The sequence below is a fragment of the Lonchura striata genome, chromosome 3 (assembly GCF_046129695.1).
Source record: "Lonchura striata isolate bLonStr1 chromosome 3, bLonStr1.mat, whole genome shotgun sequence".
In the NCBI taxonomy this organism is placed as follows: domain Eukaryota; kingdom Metazoa; phylum Chordata; class Aves; order Passeriformes; family Estrildidae; genus Lonchura; species Lonchura striata.
Window position 1 is genome coordinate 108,139,666 of NC_134605.1, and position 18,182 is coordinate 108,157,847.

At 42.4% G+C, this 18,182-nt stretch overlaps 1 protein-coding gene across 1 annotated transcript in view; it reads left to right on the forward strand.

Annotated features, from left to right (window-relative positions):
- The first annotated feature begins 13,481 nt into the window (after positions 1-13,481).
- RCAN2 (regulator of calcineurin 2) overlaps positions 13,482-18,182 on the forward strand; it is an 83,318-nt gene continuing 78,617 nt past the window's right edge. The window contains exon 1 of the mRNA XM_021529740.2: positions 13,482-13,609. The gene's annotated coding sequence lies outside the window, so the exon portion shown is untranslated. The remainder of the gene's footprint in view (positions 13,610-18,182) is intronic.

The window sequence follows — 18,182 nt, forward strand, 5'->3', positions numbered from 1 at the left end:
TAAAGATTATTCATCATTTTAAAAGTATTTGCAAAAAAATCCTCTCATACAGACTTTGAACAACAGAACAAACTATGGGAATAACATGCATAGGAAAATAACACATTGTATAATTCATTACATGGTTGGCTTACCTTCGTGATGGATAGAATAACTTCAATGATTTATATGACTGGAAAATGATTCATCCAACTTTTATTTTAGCCCATAATGGTTCACTGTGTATGAGTTCCAATCTTAATTGCTGTTCCAGTGTCTCTTCCATAAATGAAGGCCATTCCCTTGGATTTCATGCATGGTATTATCTGGAAGTCTATGTTTTAATTTCAAAATTTGGAAATGACCATAATATTTGTAAGGCCAGGCTGGATGGGCCTCGGAGCAATCTGGTCTAGAGGAAGGTGTCCCTTCCCATGGTAAGGGATTGGAACTGGGTGATCTTTAAAGTCCCTTCCAACTCAAACCATTTTATGATTCTGTGATGACTTTTATAAATATATTGCATTCACAGACCTTCACCCTGATCTGCCAGAGCAGGATGAAGCCACTGGTGCTGTTTGAGTGCTGAGTATTTCTGTCTGAGCTGGTCACTGGAACCATCAGTGCATACACACATTTTACACATCTGTGGATGTGTCTGCTGGATTCAGGGGGGTGGACCTGCGCAGCCTCACCTCTGTGGGGCTACTGGATTTAGCAGCTCCCGATCAGTTGCGAATCAGCCATGAAAATACAAGTCCTGAAAGGCAGGGCATGTTTTTATTAGAAGTGCAGGCTTTTGCAGAAAATAAATACCTGTTCATGGTAGAGGTGAAGAAAAGTGGGCCTGACTATGGGGTCCCATCTCTGGCCTGTTGTGGATGACAGCTCCAGGCACTCGCTGTACTTTCCAAGGTGGAAAAAAAACAGGGAGGTGGATTAGTAAAGCAATGTGGTGGTCAAGTGATAAAGCTAAAAGGGGTCTTCTGCCTGGAAATAATCCAGAAGCTCTGGGGGAGGGGAACACTTTCCCATGAGACAGGGTTAAATGGGCATTAAAAGGTCACTGTGATACCCTGCGCAGGAGTGGATTAAGAGCAGCTAAATTATTCCTCTTCAAGTGCTTGTCCAATTGGCTTTTAAATACAGCAGTGCCAAATTTCCATGGGAGATCTGTCCTCTTACCTGACTCTCCCTGCTGTTAGAAAGCTGTCCTACATATCAGGACATAGCAGGAATCAGAGTAAGGTTTTATTCATGCCATTACCACAAGACTGTAAGAAGCCAAAGATTTTTAAGCCCACAGAGAAATAAAATGTATTTCAAGCTACCTTTTTTATTTCTACCTTCTTATGAAGTCTGGTGTTAAAGGGAAACTAGTGGAGCATCCCACAAAAAACATCACAGAAATTGTAACTGTTCTTCCTCTAGACGTGGCAAAGACCAGATCTACCTGATAAATTCCAGTGTCAAAGTCATTGAAACAATGGTAAGAGTTGTTGTAAGGAGACAGGAAATTTAGTGTTACAAAGAATGAGAAGTAAAACTCTGTTACATGAGTTTTCCTTTAATAATTGTATATCAGAGAAGTGTTTCAGGGAAAAAAAAAAGGAAACTAACACATTCCAGACAATTTATATACTTTTGAAGAGAAGATAAACATTTTCCCTGAAATAATGAATTTCCTGTGGAAATATAAAACTCCTGAAAACATTTTGAATTAAAATCGTTGACCTCTTGTAAGTGAATGCTTCACTGCTTCTCCAGTCAGCGCAGTGAAAAGATCACCCACAATATCAGCAGCCAACTCCCAGAATAATCACAACTTCTTTCATGTCTTCCCTCTAATGAGCCTCCCCAAAGGCCCCTCTCAAACCAAGTATTTCAAGTGGTCTTTCCCTTTTCTGTGCCATTGATTGTCACAGAACCCAAAAGTTTAGACTTAGCACATACACCTCCTCAAAATAACTGTCTGGGGACTAAAAGATAGGGCTGTGGACATTGAGAGGTGGGCTAAAAATAATTACTTCCCCTCAAAAAGAAATTAATTTTACGACCGTTGCTCTGTGCTGGGCTTAGGCACTGTGCCAAGCAAAACTCAACTTAAGCATGTGTTTTGCCTTAAACAAACACTTAAAATGGATCTGGGGAATAAGAATGGATTTTGATTTAAGCACAGGCTTAAGTGCTTTGCTGAACCAGGGTCCAAAAGCCTCAGTCCCTAACCTGTTGTTTACAGTTAGTCTTGGCATCTGCATTGCAATTTTAAGGACATACAAAGGTTAGTGGAAATACTGAGGTGGCTTTGCTCATTTTAGGTGAACCTGGCACACACAAAAGGATTTTAGGAAGCATTTATAGCCCAAACCAGTAGGCTTTGTTGGCAACAAGCATCTTTCCCAATTATTTGGTACATTCTAAATGCATAGGTCATCAGACTGCAAAAAATACTCCCTGTCCACCATGTGGTAGAAGGGGAATTGGACACAGGAAAGGCAGGCAAAAGATAGCAAGCACTTAATTGCAACAGCCAAGGAGAGGCTTTCATAATGTGGCCATTCTGGATGACATTGGACATGCGACTGATTGGCACGGCATTATTTGGGTTTTTCACTTTGATCATAAAATTACCAGGAAAGGCTTAATGGAGTTAAAAATATCTTGTTTCCATGAGAGTCCTGGGAGGATAATTATAGCACTGAAGTCTTTACAAAGATAGAGCATTTATAAAATGATATTATCTGAGGCCTCCAATGGATAATGTAGGGAATTCTGCACTCTATTCCCAGCTCCCCTATTGACTCATTGTGCTCTTTGGGCGAATCACTTCATCCCTCTTTCCTCACTCTGGGGTAATAATGACAATTACCTACTGCTGCAAAGTCTGTAGGGCTTAAAAGCTGTAAGTGTTGCTCCCACTCATCAGAGCACTCCTGATTGATAGCAATGGCTGTCTGGAAGGCTTTGGATGAGCTACATGTTTTCCTGATGTGTGCTACTGGTAAATTACAGTACTTGTAGAGTTAGAGTCAAAACACTCAGGAGAAATATTTTAAATCTCTTAATTCACATTTTTTAAGAGGATAATGAAACAGCTGTCTTCAGAAATACTTTGCTTTTAATGCAAAGTTTGGCATTTAAAGACTATGGACAAGTTTCTTGTTGAGTGAAAAGACAACTTCCTTTCATAAAACCAAGCCCTGTGGAGGAACATTATCCAGAAGGCTGAGTAGCAGCTGCCTGTGAGTAGAAACTACATCTATGCTAACATTCCTAGCTGCACTTTTCCTGCTCTAGAGACACCATACATCATCTTTCTGGCTTTGAAAAAAGCAAGTGATGAAAGAATGATGGCAAATGAGCAAATGATTGTCACATGGGATACTTTGCTTGAAGGCCCTAACATGGACTTTGGTTACAAAAACAAGAACTTCAGTGCTGGAGAGGAGATCCTACATCTCCCATCAATAGCACTCTAACAGCCCTGGCTGGGATTGCAAACAGCTCCTGATAAACTTGAGAGAGATCAGAGCTCTCTGATAGTGAATGGGCCTGTGGAGGTTTCTGTGTCTTTTTACAGTGGACTGAAATGAAAATGAGCAGATTCCTAGCTGGAACAAGGTAGAACTACAGATGAGGAAATGGAATTGTTTTACCAAGCACTGAAATGACGTTTCTATATGAATAGTCCTGACAACAAAATTGCCTATTTTTCCAAAATAGAAGCTCCTGCTCTGGAGCATGTGCACTCCTGGGGTGAAGGGAGGAGAAAAAGGAAACTTCATTACTTTTCAGGAATCTGCAAACATAAACCAGGAGAGTCTGAATATCTAAATTATCTATATGGGCATTCTGCTTCTATAAAGCAACCTCTAGGTAATACACAAAGGAAGAAAACATCTTTTTTTCTGAGTGCATTTCTCAGATCATAGCTGGGCAGAGAAATCTAAACCAAAGGAGGATCATGTTCTTTACAAAGCATTATGGAATGGAAAGATTTAGCATTCCCTTTTTTCCTGTGTCCTTGCTCAGAGGCAATTACAAGTGATTTCTGTCAAAATCTGACCCAAATAAGAGCTAAGAGAGGCTCTGTGGATGTGGTGCCTCAGCACTGCATGTCCAAACTACTCTTGCTGTGGCATCTTGCACTGGTAAAGAGGATCCAAGCTGAAGATGGGGCTCTGTCACCTCTTCCCCTCAAAGGTCTCAATTGCCAGACTTGACTCATTTGAATTAAACACACTGGATTCATAGTGTTGGTCTTTGGAACTGCTGGCACACATACGTAGGAAGTCTTAAGGCACTGGCCTTTTAGTTGACCTTTATTCTGAAGGCCATCAATGCTCAGAAAAGCATTTGCTTGACACCTGAGGAAAATCAAGTGATTTGCATTATCATGACATGGCCCTCTGAATGTTATTCCCAGGTTAAAATGGATGAGCAGCTTGAGATGCTCAGAGTTCTGCTCTTTAAGTAATTCACTAGAGCTGAAGATACTGCCTTCGATGCTCTTCTGCCCAAATCTTAATATTATAATGTACTATTTTCAGTTTGTTTATAGAACTGGAATAATATACAGATAAAAAAAGGATAATTACTAGGGTGTTTTCAGGCATTAAAGCTGAGGTTTGGAGTTTCTTTTTCTGAGAAAATAAACCAAGGAATGTTTTACTATCTGAAAACCTGGCAACTGGTCCTTGCTTACCATGGAATAAAATCAAGCACCACTTTGTTAAAAGCCAGTTTCATCACAATGATCTAGTTGTTCCTTAAAATAATAAAGAGGCCTGAATGAGCAGGAGATGGTTTTATTCTGTCCTTTGGGTATTAATCAATATATGCAGCTAAATTTTCCAGCAGACACTGGCCTTGCAGCTTGATTGAGAGGTTTTGTGCACATGCACAGTTTGTACATTCACACAGTTTGTACAGGTGTGTGAGTCTGTAGGAAATGAGTTCTCTACACATCCACAAGCCAGGACAAATCCAGGTGCTTTGTTGCAATCACATCTGCCCTGAGCTGCCACACCCTGGGAAGGAACATTTATCCCTCCACACAGAGACGTTCCAGCATTGGCATCTTTGTACAGGGGCCAAAGCTGGAAGCTGGGCAAAGGATCTGGAAGTTGGGGCTGGCCTGCCTGCTGGGCTCTGAGCTCTCACAGCCTGGGAAGGTGCCATGCCACTGGATGTCTTGGTGGGCTGGCTGAATGAAACACTCATGGCACAGCAGGCTGATCCCCAAGGTGGCCCTGGAGCAGTCGAAGGCACAATTAGAATAGAAGCCCTGCTTCATCTTTCCCTTTTATCTCCTATTTACTGTTTCCATCCTCCCTAAGAACTTCAACAGTGCTCTTTTTCCCCCTTCCCAGCTCAGCTGTAAACTCGGCTTACATTTTCCTTCAGGTCTTTTAAGACATTCAGGCTGCCAAATACCTGGAAAGTTTAATGCTGGAGTGAAACACTGTCCTGGTTTGTAAGATAAGCTTGTATTCTATTTGCCATCTGTTGGAGGTTGGGCAGGTTTGTTATCTCTTCCAAGAACAATGGTTTGCTCGAAGAGGTAATGGTTTGTTAATGGGCCATTGACTGACTCACTGCAGGGCTGGTAACATAACACCATCCCATTGTGAGATACTCCACCAAGAGGGGGAAGCCAAGCACTTTTTTTTTTTTTTTTTTGTATAAAGGGGTACCTTTTGGGAGACAGAGCAGCTCTCTCTCTTTGCGGGATTCCCAGAGAAGCAGCTCCTTCGGTGGGATTCCCAGAGAAGCGGCCGGAGCGCGGTGAGGCGGCGACGGCGGAGCTCGGAGGCGGCCCCGGTGCAGAGGAAGACCGGCCCCACTGCCACCAGATCTTCAGAGAAAACTGTACCCTTCAAAAGATCACCACTGCAGCTGCAATTCATCAGCCACTGCAAGAGGAGCAGCTGTCATTTCAACCGGACTGCTACCAACACCCCGAATCCTCAGGTTGTGGATTTTATCACTAGTTTTGTTTGTACCAATTGCATTTGCCTTTTTAAATTGTTATCTAGTTTTCTCCTAGTAAAGAATTGTTACTCCATTCCCATATCTTTGCCTGAGAGCCTTTTAATTTAAAAATCCTGGTAATTCGGAGGGAGGGGGTTTACCTTCTCCATTGCACAGAAGGCTTTTACCCTCCTTCACAGACTCCTGTCTTGTCAAACCAAGACAAACACTGCAAGGGTGAGCCTGGCAGATCAGTGCCTCAGTAGGAGATAACTCCTGAATGGACTGGCTGTCCCTTCTGGAGCTGTGTCACACTGCTGGGAGAGCAGGAAGAGGGGGCAGATGTGGAAGGAGGACACTCCTTAGAGGTTGCTCTGCTGCAGTGACTCAGTGCTGTGGAAGCTGTGACTGCCCAAAAATATCTGTGTCACCAAGACCATTTCCATTTTGCCATCCCCACTGCTCCCCTTGCACAAGGGCTGGCAGGTCAGGGACACTGGCAGTCACTGATGTGATCTTTAGAAAATCAGTGCTAAAATATATAAAAGCAATGCTATAAATACAAGCATACTCAAAGATAAAGTATGTAAACAAACTATGTCTTAGTATTGAAAAATTAAGTTTTCACTTCTAGGCACAATGCAGGTTCAAAAATACAGTCTCAATTGTTACTTACCTGCTTGAACTGCTTATTTTCCATTAACTGGATGTGTATGAGGTGTCATGCTGACTAATAACACAGCCTTCTGCTTCCATGATACTCCAATTATGCCATCAGTAGTCACTTAGAAGTGCCAGAATAATGAATGAAAATTTCAGAGAAGAAAGAAAAACACAAGAAGCCTGAATATTATGGATCACACTTAAGGAGACTGAAACATTCAATTTTTTTTAATGATCTCTCAATATAAACAAAGCTTCTTAAAATGACATTTTGGAAAGCCTTCCTGTGTCAATCTCCATAATTAAGGATAAAGATTAATAAAAGGCAAAGAAATCTCATACAGTGGATTTCTCTATCAAACCTATCTAGCACTGCTTCAGAACCAGGGCTCCTAAATTCTGCTTCTCAACAATTAATAAAAATTAATTACCACAATATTTGCTTTAGAGGAGTAAATAGTGTCTTGCAATCTGTGAATTACAGTCTGTGGCCTTCTAATTAGCACATATAAAAATAGAATTTCTAGTAGCTTTTTTGTTTTCTTAGTTGTTTACATTCTTAAGCAAATTAAATAACATATTCATAAGCTCAGTCTGTATTTAGATACCTAAATAAGCATCTTGATTTTTAAGAGCACCTACAACTCTGAGTCACACAGTGCTCCTGAAAACCAGGCCATTTATTTAGGTGTCTATATTTAGGTACATGAGTTTGAAGTGTTTGGCTTGAGGTCACATAGCTATGGCTCACTGCATTTTTTTATTTCCATTTGGGTCATAATGGGCAAGTCACTTCTAATAATTCTCATCACAAATGTAAGAAATAGCAGGAGAGCTGGTAAGAATTACTTACTAAAAACCATAATGATGTTTAGCATTTCCTGAAAATACATGGAGTTTCATTCATGGGGAATTAAAACCTAAAAAAGATAGAAAGCAGTGCATAGAAAGGTAAGACAATGTGTTTAGAGACTAAATTTATGTTGTGGTTGAACTGTGCTCATTTCCTGGATTGAATTTTCTGACATCCTTGTCATTGCCTCTATGACCTTGTGACCATTTTGACAAGCCAGATGTTTCAGCTTCTTGTAGTTTGACTGGGTAAATCCTAGAAACAAGTGTTTCTACTTGTTAACACATGGCAGCAAACCACAGTTTATTCTTGAGGAATTTGGGCTGACATCATCTGTCATGCTCTTGAATTGTGGCTACAACTCCAAGATTGCTTTTGAATTTGCACAGTAGCTTATACAGGCCTTAACCTTAATGAACCAATTATGAACTAAACAGTCCAGGACTCTGCTGAGAGCACTTGGAAAAGGACATAAGGAGTTTTAAAATAAATTTTAAAGAAACAAAGAACAAAATTAAAACCTCCTATTTCAGCATCATTCAAATGTGACTATTTGCATCTGGCCATAATATTTCAGATCTGAGAGGTGCACTTGTACTGTAAGGATGTTGTTTGTTACAGTACAAAAGGTTTGTTTTTCTTTCTTGAAATGGAGGTTGTTTTAAAAGTAAATGAAACCTGTTTTTCCTCTTGATCTATCATGCATCTAGGCTGAAAAAACATCTCTTGTTTAAAAATTTTCCTTCAACAGAAATGGGGACGTGCCATTTTTGTTGTCTTTAAAGCAGAGGCTTAGCTATAAGATAGTAAAGTTCTGTTTTGTGTGACTTTATGTTAGATAGGGAATTGTTGCAATGTGAAATCAAAAAGCCCTTTATTTTTTTTCCAATGGCTCTCACTCTCTGAAGTAGATGTTAAATGGAAAGATTCTTTGTTCCTGTTCTGGTTGCCTTAAAAGACACAAGCTCCTTGTCTGACCTCTGTCTGCTCCTGAAGATGCTCAGAAACAACAGGGATATGCCAGAGAGGGGATTTAGGGAGCAACAGAGCCAAATGCAGGGGGTGTCCCACTGCAAAGGTGGGAATTCAGGGGTTCCAGAGCAGTGCCACAGGTTCTTACGGAACCACAGACTGGAAGGGACCTTAAGGATCATCCCAAACCATTCCATTCCCTGCCATGGGCAGGGACACCTTCCACTAGACAACATTGTTCCAAGCCCCATCCAACCCAAACTTGAACACTTCCAGGGATGAAGCACGCACAGCTTCTCTGGGCAATCTGTGCCAGGGCCTCACCACCCTCACAGGGAAGAATTTATTCCCAATACTTAATTTAACCCTGCCTTCCATCAGCTTAAGGTATTTTTCTTTGTTCTACCACTCCATGCCTCTAATAAAAGTCCCTATCCAGTTCTCTTGTAGCCCCTTTAACTGCTGGAAGCCCTCTCTAGGACTCCACACTTGCCTGACCCCCACATAGCAGATTTGGAGAGAACAGACATCCCAGCTGCAGCATGTGCTTCCCTGCATATCCAATTCCTCAAAGGAAACAGCTCTGCTCCATGATCAACCTGCTCATGGAGTAAGGTGTACAAGGGCTCTACAGGCACTGAAATTTTACAGCAGGTAGAGGATAGTCTCCTTTTTAGCAGGAATTTTTCATTCGTGCAATTATTATTCCTGTACCCAAAACAATGTAAAATGCTCTGTAGATACAAAGAAAGAAGAGCCAGTGTTTGCTCTGCACATTTTTGCTTTTCTCTATAGTATGTTGCAGCTAAGCTGCTCTGCAGTGCTGAGCACACAGACACTGGAGAGGTGTTGAGGCAATGTTGCCTCACTGCCCTGAGTGACTGGGTGATAAACCAGCAGACGAAGTTCAGCAGTGATAAGTGCAAAGCACAGGGGAAAAAATAACCCCAACCACACACACACAGACACTGGTTAGAGCACTGCAGGAGATCTGGAGACAGAACTGGAAAGCCCTCTGGAAATGTCAGTGTGAGGCTAGGAAGCGGTCTAAAAGGGGAACTGAATGTTAAGAGTCAGTAGCTTCCCCTTAGAAGATGAGGAGACCCCCAAAGTCTTTAGCCCAGATGCTCAGAGTTATTCCAAGTCCCTTGGCCAGACAGCTCTTGTCTATTCCAGACCCAGCAAAATTCAACAGTCATTTTAGCAGAATCAAAATTTCAAACTAGTGTTTTCTTGTAAAATTAGATAGGCTAGAGAGGATGGTGATAAAGTCTCCCAGTGAAAACAAGAGAAAACCACATGAAATTTAAAAAGGGATAGCTGGAGGGAAATCCAATTAAAGGCTAGGAAGTAATGACAGAAGAGTTTGGAAGGAACCTAAAAGATTATCTTGTTCCAACCCCTGCCATGGGCAGGGGTACCTTCCACTAGACCAGGTTGCTCCAGTCTGGCCTTGAACACTTCCAGGGATGAAGAATCTACAGCTTCTCTGGGCAACCCGTGCCAAGGCTTTAACAGAAGAATTTCTTCCTAGTATCTAATCTAAACACGTCCTCTTCCTTCATCTTAAGTCAATCCGCCTTGTCCTATAATGATGGTGACAAGGTATAAACAGTAAATTTACTGCCTCTATAACAAAGGAACAATTAAACAGGGGTAAAACTTGGTGGTTTTACACAGTGAAGAACTATCCTGTCACAGCACATTGTGGAAATTGGTTAATTTTGAATCACAAAGGGGTTCAAAAAGAGTTAAAAACTCCTAGAGAACAGAACCACTGGTAGCTACTAAGTGTTGTACCTTCGATTAAACCATGAGTTCCAGAAATCCCTACCTCCCTAGTTGTTGGAAGGTAAATAAGGTGAACTACCTACTCCTATAAGGTAAATAGGAGAACATAGAGCCTATTTTTACACTGATTTATTAAGCATCCAGTCTTGGCTGCTGGAGACAAAAGACAAAGCTAAATGGATCCAACTGTGTTTTTTGTGTTCTAAAAAAGTAACAGAAACAATCAAGCATATAATGCTGACAGAGTCACCATTAATTTACTTGCTTTATCCATTCTAATCTCCAAACTCAGCCATTTGCAAGAAATCATAATCCAGATCTGGCTAAAGAATTTGGGATTATCCCAGTGAGCAGAAATGTAAAAGATAAAGTATTGGTTCTTCAGAATGTACAGATTTTCAGGCATTACTTATTTGTTTCTTCTAAAAAAGGGGAAATTGTCATCAGAACATCTGCAAAGGCTGCAGGACTTGGCCAGGGTTTGTATTTTGATGATCAGAAATCAAGGTAACATTGGCAGGGGGCAAAATCTTTTGGTTACAGTGGTTCAGTTGTGTTGAAATTCTCAGTGGCTGCTTCAGCACACTTGAGAGGCCACTTTTGCTTACAGATTAAATCTGGAGATGGGAAGCAGGTGCAGACTGAAGATAATGAGCAGCTCAGGATTTGGAGGAGACAGGCTAAGCCTGTGCTCTGGGATATCAGTAACAAACTCCCACTCAGTTCTGTGGGATGAACTCACAGCAATGCTTGTGGATCCTGCAAGTAGCAGCTGTTTTATCACCTCCTTTGGTATTCTTTCCAGAATTACAGCTTCCTCCAGGTTTTGGCACTCTGCAACTGCTTGGGCTGTGGGAAGATGGCCACAGCCTTTAAGAGGCACAGGGTGCATAGCCTGAGCTCTGGGGTGAAGGGTAGGACTCCACAAAGGACCTTCTCTCAATTGCTCTTATCCTATTATTTTTGCAACACCATTTTTCCATGTCTAAACAATATATTATTTTGTGACCTTTCCTAATATAAATCTTTAATGCTTATAACACAGGATATTAACATCCTGCAATTGCTGCCATTATCTGCTTTGAAGGATGTTTCACTGCAAGCTGTGGAATTTAGGGTTTTTTCCCCTTCATCTTAGCAGTAGTGCCTGGATGCATATAAACCCAGTGCTGACCTTGTCTTTCCTGATTTTTCCTGAGCATGGGTTGGTTATCTTGCTTTCAAAACTGCAGAGATTCCTATTTTACTACAAGGAAAACATATGCTAGGGCAGCTTCATCACAATAAAAACATTCTTCCCAATATGAAAATTAATAAAAATCGAGACACAAGATATAGTTAAGAGGATGGAGATAAGAAGACATGAGGAAATTGTATAACATAAAATGCAGGACAGAAAAAGCCCAGTGGATGCTCTTCCTACTCAGAATATTAAAATAACACATCATGCAAAGGGAACACACATAAATGGAAACAAAGGAAAATATCATACCAGGTTTAATTCCCAAAACACAAACCAACAAGCAGATAATTTGATTTAAAATCTGATTAGTTTATATAGTGACATCTGTGGTTCCATAGTTTGCTTACTCTTCTGCATAATGCCTAGAGCAGTGAGATCATGGTCAGAGATCGATATTTTAAGCACAAGGACAAATCAATGAAAATAATAATTACTATTATAAGTTACATATGATACATTTAAAAATAAAAGTAAAACTGAAGCAGAAACCCTGAAAGGGATCTAAACCAGATATGCATCAAGGCATAAGTCAATCCTGAGTTAAGGGACTAGGAAGAAACTCTTCTATTGCAAGTCCAGCAATTTCTAGTGCTCCTTGCTGTCTGCAGAGATGAGGTGGGATACACTATTGATTTCATTCTTCACACTACTTATTTTCTGCTATTATTGGAAAGTGCTGCTATAAATGGCACACATATTTTTATATATTTTAAACTAATGGATAATTATTTCTTACATAGATTTTTATAGGGTATTTAATAATTATATGGGAGTCTTCTAGTTCTTCATTACACTCTATAGATTTTCAAAGCCATCTTTACAAAAACCTATTTATGTTTCTGTAGCACCCTATTGATTAAATCCCTTTGTATTACATTCCAAAGTGAAGAGACCACAGAAAATCAGTGTTAGCCTCGGATGTGCAGCTGGAAGAGAGAAAATAGCCCTTCTTTTAATAAAACATGCCTTGGGGGCATCTGGGGGCTTTCTCTTCTTTTTAAAATCATGACCAGCATCAGCCTTTTTTCCATTGTAAATGTGACTTTCCTTTAGAGCCCTACAAATGCTTCTTCTGGTCTGGTATCATCTGTAGTGGGGAGATAGCCCTGATTCACCTGTTAGCCTGAAGATCTGGCTCTGCCCCAGATGGAGCTCACTCCAAAGGACAGTCTGGGTGTTGGTGGTCAGAGGGGAACATAGTTTTGGGAGAGTAAGTAGGACCCCTGCAACATCGCCACAGGAGGGCCTGAGGGGTTGTCACTAAAGCCATGGTGAGGTGCCCCGGCACTGTGAGGATGCCCATCCCACCCACCTCTCCCCTACCTTATCCCATCATCCCTTCTCACTCCTATCCCATCCCACCTCCCTCCTACACCATCTTTCCTCACTTCCATTCCATTTCATTCCTTTCAACTCCATCCCATTCCATCCCACACCACCTCTTCCCTACCGTACCTTATAAGCTCCCCCCATCCCACCCCTCTCCACTCCCATTCCAACCCATCCTGGATGTCCCTACCCCACCTTTTCCCTACCCTAAGCCATCCCATCCCACCCCACCTGACTTCACCCAGTCCCGCCTCACCCTCAGGATGGGGGCACTGACTCCTTGAGGGAGAGCAGCTTTGCCAGGAGAGCACCGAACTCTGCCGGTTCCTGCCGCTCCCCGTCTGCTGGGGCGTCAGGAGCTCCCGCCCGGCTCCCGTGTCACCTCACTACCCTGTGCCGCTCACCCGTCCTGCGTCCCTCTCGCCTGTCCCCACACACCTGCCACTTGTCCTCGGTCATCCCTTGTCCCCGCACATCCCCTGCCCGGCTCGCCTGGCCGCACTCATCTGTCCCCGTCCATTCCCGTGCCCGACCCCGCTCCCTCACGGGCTCCGCCGCTCCCCGACTCCCGGAGGGTCGCCGCGGGAGCGGGGGCGTGGCCGGGAGTGCGGGAGGTGGGATCGACGCGCTCCTCGCGTTCTCATTGGCGGCGCCTCCTGCCTGTTTAGGCGGAGGCGTTGCTGATTGGGCCGCCCCGTCCTCCACCTTGGCGGGCGCGGCGCGGCGGGCGCGGGGCGCTCTGAGGGAGCGTTGGGCGCGGAGCGAGGCGCACTCCGGACGGGCAGGGAAGGGCGAGCGAGCCGCAGGTAAGGGCACGGCCGCCTCCCCCGGGGCTCCTTCCCCGCCGGGGCCGCAGCGCTGTCCGGCAGACCTGGGTTATGCAACCGCCCCGCGGTCCTGCCCCGGCGCCGCGCTGCCCTCGGGGCTCCATCCACCCGGGGCTCTAGGGCGCGGGGGATGCGCGGCCGCCCTTCGGGAGGGACTGGGGCCGGGGCCGGTGTCTCCCCCGATGGGATGCGGAGGAGCTCGTGAGGAGGGGTGGGAAGCGGGAAGGAGGTTTGCGGCCGTGCTGGGAGCAGGTCGGGGTCCGGGCGCTCGGGCAGGGCTGCGCCGGCAGTCCTGTGAGAGGGGCTCTTCCCGGGATGCTTTAAACTTGGCTGCTGTAGCCGAAGGGGAATGGCTTTGAAATGAAGGAAGACTGGTTTAGATTAGATATTAAGGAATAAGTTCTTTACTGTGAGGCTGGGGAGGCATTGGCACAGGTTGCCCAGAGAAAATGTGCATACCCAATCCCTGGAAATGCCCAAGGCCAGCTTGTAGGGGGCTTGGAGCAGCCTGGGATAGTGGAAGGTGCTCCTGCCCATGGCAGGGGGCTGGAACGAGATGGTTTTTAATATCCCTTCCAACCCAAACCATTCTGTGATTCAGTGATCCCAAGCCAATATAATTTGATGCTTATGTAATAGATAGCTCTCCAAACTTGCTGGTTTGGCTTTTTTTTCCCCTCACCTCTCCTATATTCTTTTGTACCTCTTTATTTCCTTTATTTCTTGAGTTTGGCATTTAATGAAGGTTCCTAAAAGCAAATGTATGATAAGTTTGTACAGCTGAAAGAAATCATATAAATAAGAATTGTAGTTTAATCAAGGTTTATAATTTACACCAACTTCTGTCTTTGGCTTTCAAATTTTGCCCTTGGAAATGGTTTGGTCTTTTAGCTACTTAGAGTGGCTGACCTGATGAAAAGGAAAACCCCTATTCTATGAAAATACATTATTAGTGTAAAGAAACTGCTGCATTTATCTTGTAGTGAAGCTAAATGATATAGTTACTCATCATCATTGTACAGATGGAAGTCTGAATACTCTGAGAATATAAAGCATTACAGAAAACTGCTAACAGTAAACAAGGACAGAAGATTTTCTTTAGATGATCATCTCTGTTAACTAGTCTTTGGTACCTTTAACAGCAGGATATGTCCTTAAACTTCCGAGAAGTTGTCAGGTGTGTGATTCAGTTTGTCTGTCCCCTTCCAAGTATTGTAGCTTGTGTTCAGATTCAGTAGCTGGGTTTGTCATTGGGTAGAAAATGTATGTCATTACTTAATTTATAAATTACTTGATTGTTCTAGCAGGAAATCCTTTTAGAGGAGGAAACTTTGAAATGTTATTCCAAGTTACTGTTGTGCCCCGAGTGTCTTCCAGGAGTTAAGCCCTGTGAATGGCTCCCGTTGCAGGTAGTTGTGGGTGAGACACGGGGCTCAGTTCTGAATTTCAGGTTGCAAGCTGGAGGGCTGCTGAACGAGTGTTCCACTGACCTCTGTGTGAGGTGACAGCTCTGGCTGAAGGCCTGTGACACTCTAATGCTGTGTGCCCCTTATGAAACTGGCTTGCTTTAAATAGATTAGCATAGAGGCCAAGTGAAGGTGATCAGGAGGCTTGTTCTGGTTTCTTTGTGTTTGAGGAGGCTTTTTGGTTTTTCTTTTTTGTTCTTTGAATACCTTAATGTTGCCATGGTTACTGTAGTGCCCAACTGATTGAAGCTCAGCTTCTTGACTTTAAGAAAGGTACAGGAAATCTTCACACCTGGCATTGGCTGCTCCGAAGTATCACCTTCCTGTGGTGCAGTGGCACTGGAATTTTGGCTTGGTAGGGCTCACCAGTGCCTCCTGAATTGTTTGCTCCAGTGCTGGAGATATAGATGCTGAGCAAGGCAATGCCAGACGAGTCTCTCTGTAGTCTCAGGATACATCCCTGGTGTGGGAGGCACAGCTGAACCTTCGGTGTGATGTTCATGTCCTGAACTGCTTGAGCTGACCAGTCCTGCTTTAGAGGAATAAAACTGAATAGTCCCTTTGGATGTTAAAAGCTTCCAAAAATAGTTCCCAAGTCTCAGCTAAATTTAATGCGGCTAGAATGTCAATGGAAAGGATTAGAACATTTGGGATTTGCACCAGTTAGCATTTAGGGAAAAAAAAATCCTCTTCCTCATATCTGCCACTTTTGTAAGAGGAAAAGTGGAGATTGGCACTATTTTTGTGCGGTGCTAACCCAACTGGAGCTCAAATGTGAGTGGATTTCCCTGTGCTGGTAATTCTGATTCCTGTAAGGGAATTTGCCCAGGTGGGAGGTCAGGGTGAAGGCTGTGGGAGAGGGGTCACTATAGTCCTTATTGCTTTTGAGGCTGCAAAGGTTCATTAATCCTGTCATGTGTGGTCTAGTTCTGCTCTTTCTAATTAAGTAAAAAGCCTCTATTTAAGTCCATAGGAGCTTTCCACAGTGAAGAATTAGCACCATTAAAAATAATGCTCATCTCCAGTGTTCATTGTGCAGAGTGGAATGAACTTCCAGTAAGTTATTCTGTGACCTTCCCTGATACATTTGTGCTTTCTGACAGAGCCTTCAGTGTGGAGCCAGTTGGATCCAGCAGGAGATGCAGCCCTAGGCTGACACCACTGAAATTGATGGCTCTGCTACTGTAAAGTCAGTGAATATTTTAAGTAAAAAATTATTCTTTCAGTAAAATCTTATTAACTGGGTTTGATTTCTCCCCTCTTGCCTCTCCCCTGCCTTTGAATTATGGTAAAAATTGCTTTATTTGGGCTGGTTTTTTTCAGTAGGAGCCAAGATGAAATCCCTACACTTCTCCTGGACCCTTCTACAAAAGCAACTGCAACTTTTCTTGCTTTGTTTTTTTCTCCAAATTTTCTTAATTCCTGCAGATTATGGTTTCCAGGTTTGCACTCAGGACTCAATAATACTTCTAGTTTATAGTGATTATATTTAAAGCTCCTATTTGTAACATTTTGTTTGCTTTATTCTATTTTTAGTCATGTTGTTTGTCATGGCAAGCAGTGTTTAATAAAAAAAAATTAAGTTTCCTAGTGATTTCAAGAAATATGTGCCTGTTTCTTGATGTCCCTCAGGGATTCTTTTTAAAAACTTTAAAGATAGGGAAATGTTCACCAAGGAAATGCCTTATTAGTTTCCATAAAAACAGTGGATAAATCTGTAAAAGCTCAGTGATATAGAAGGCATTGGTCCATTCAGACACTTCATGTCCTCAAATTGTCTTCATTCAATACAAGGTTTTGGCTCTGCAGGATCTGACTTCATGAGAAGATGTACATTTTTACCCTTTAGTTTTATACTAAATATAAGTGTAATTTTTCAAAGAGAAACTTCAGTGAGCTACTGCTGTTTACCAGTGAATATAATTTTCTGCTGGCCTCTGTTAATTTTAATTAGAGGTGTACTGTGTCTAAAAATAGTGAGGTAACAGAATGAACACAGAGCTCCCACTTGGAATCTCTGCAGAGATTTTGGTCACAGCGTCTCCAGTGCTGAACACTGTGACATGACCTGATCTGTGCCAGTGGGAAGGGTGTTTGCCTTGTGTTTGGAGCCATCCCAAATTAGAAACCTTTGCATGCCTGGACCATGGGAGGAGAAATTTAAAGTAACGCACATCAGAGTGAAGTGATGTCTAGGTCTGGGGGGGAAGTGGCTGCTGTGGTTCTCCAAGGGTTAAAAGTGCAGCACTCTTGAGGTTTTCTCATTCTGTGGGATGTATTAACGTTGAGGGTCCAAACCTTACATCAAATTCAGAAATAACCCAGATAACATTCAGGTGTGCTTTCAATAAGGGGAATAAATGGATGTGGCGAGTGCTCACCTTTAGCTGGGGGTTATGTGAACTTGTTCGGCTCAGGTTTGAATCTGCCTCAATGTCTCAGATTTTTCAGGGGAACAATCCTGACAGAGTTTGCTGTCATGATCCCAGGTAAGATTTTGGGCAATTTAGCATCAATATTAGTTCTGGATAGTGCCTATATTGGTGTATATATATTTTTTTTTAATGGCATTGCCACTTTTTAAAAATTCTGTATGGCAACTTATGATCTCAAGTATTTGTAAAATATGATTTGGGAAGGGAGAAGAAAATGCATAATTTGATCTCAACTTATTGCATTTTAAAAGGAAAGTGAGTACAGTTTATTGTTATTTGGGGGTTTTTTGTTCTTTTTTTATATAAAAAGGATCCTAAGGGGAAGAAGTTAACTATTTTTTTCAGAAGCTGTGGAAAGGAGCTTTAACATAAATGGGAATGTGATCCAGTGATTGTATTATCGTAACATAAAAGATTACTTTTAATTTGGCTTATTTCATATGAAAATCCAGTTCATGGATGATACATGACTTAGAGTTAATTGTTTTAAGGGATTTGAAATGTAAATTCTTTTGTTCTTAATTAGTTGAATAATTGGAAAGAAAATTTTTTTTTGTCAGAGGACTGCCTGAAGTGGCTAAGTAATTTCAAAGAAGCCACAAAACACTACCAACAACATGATACCTGAGCCTTAAGGTTATAGAGGATATG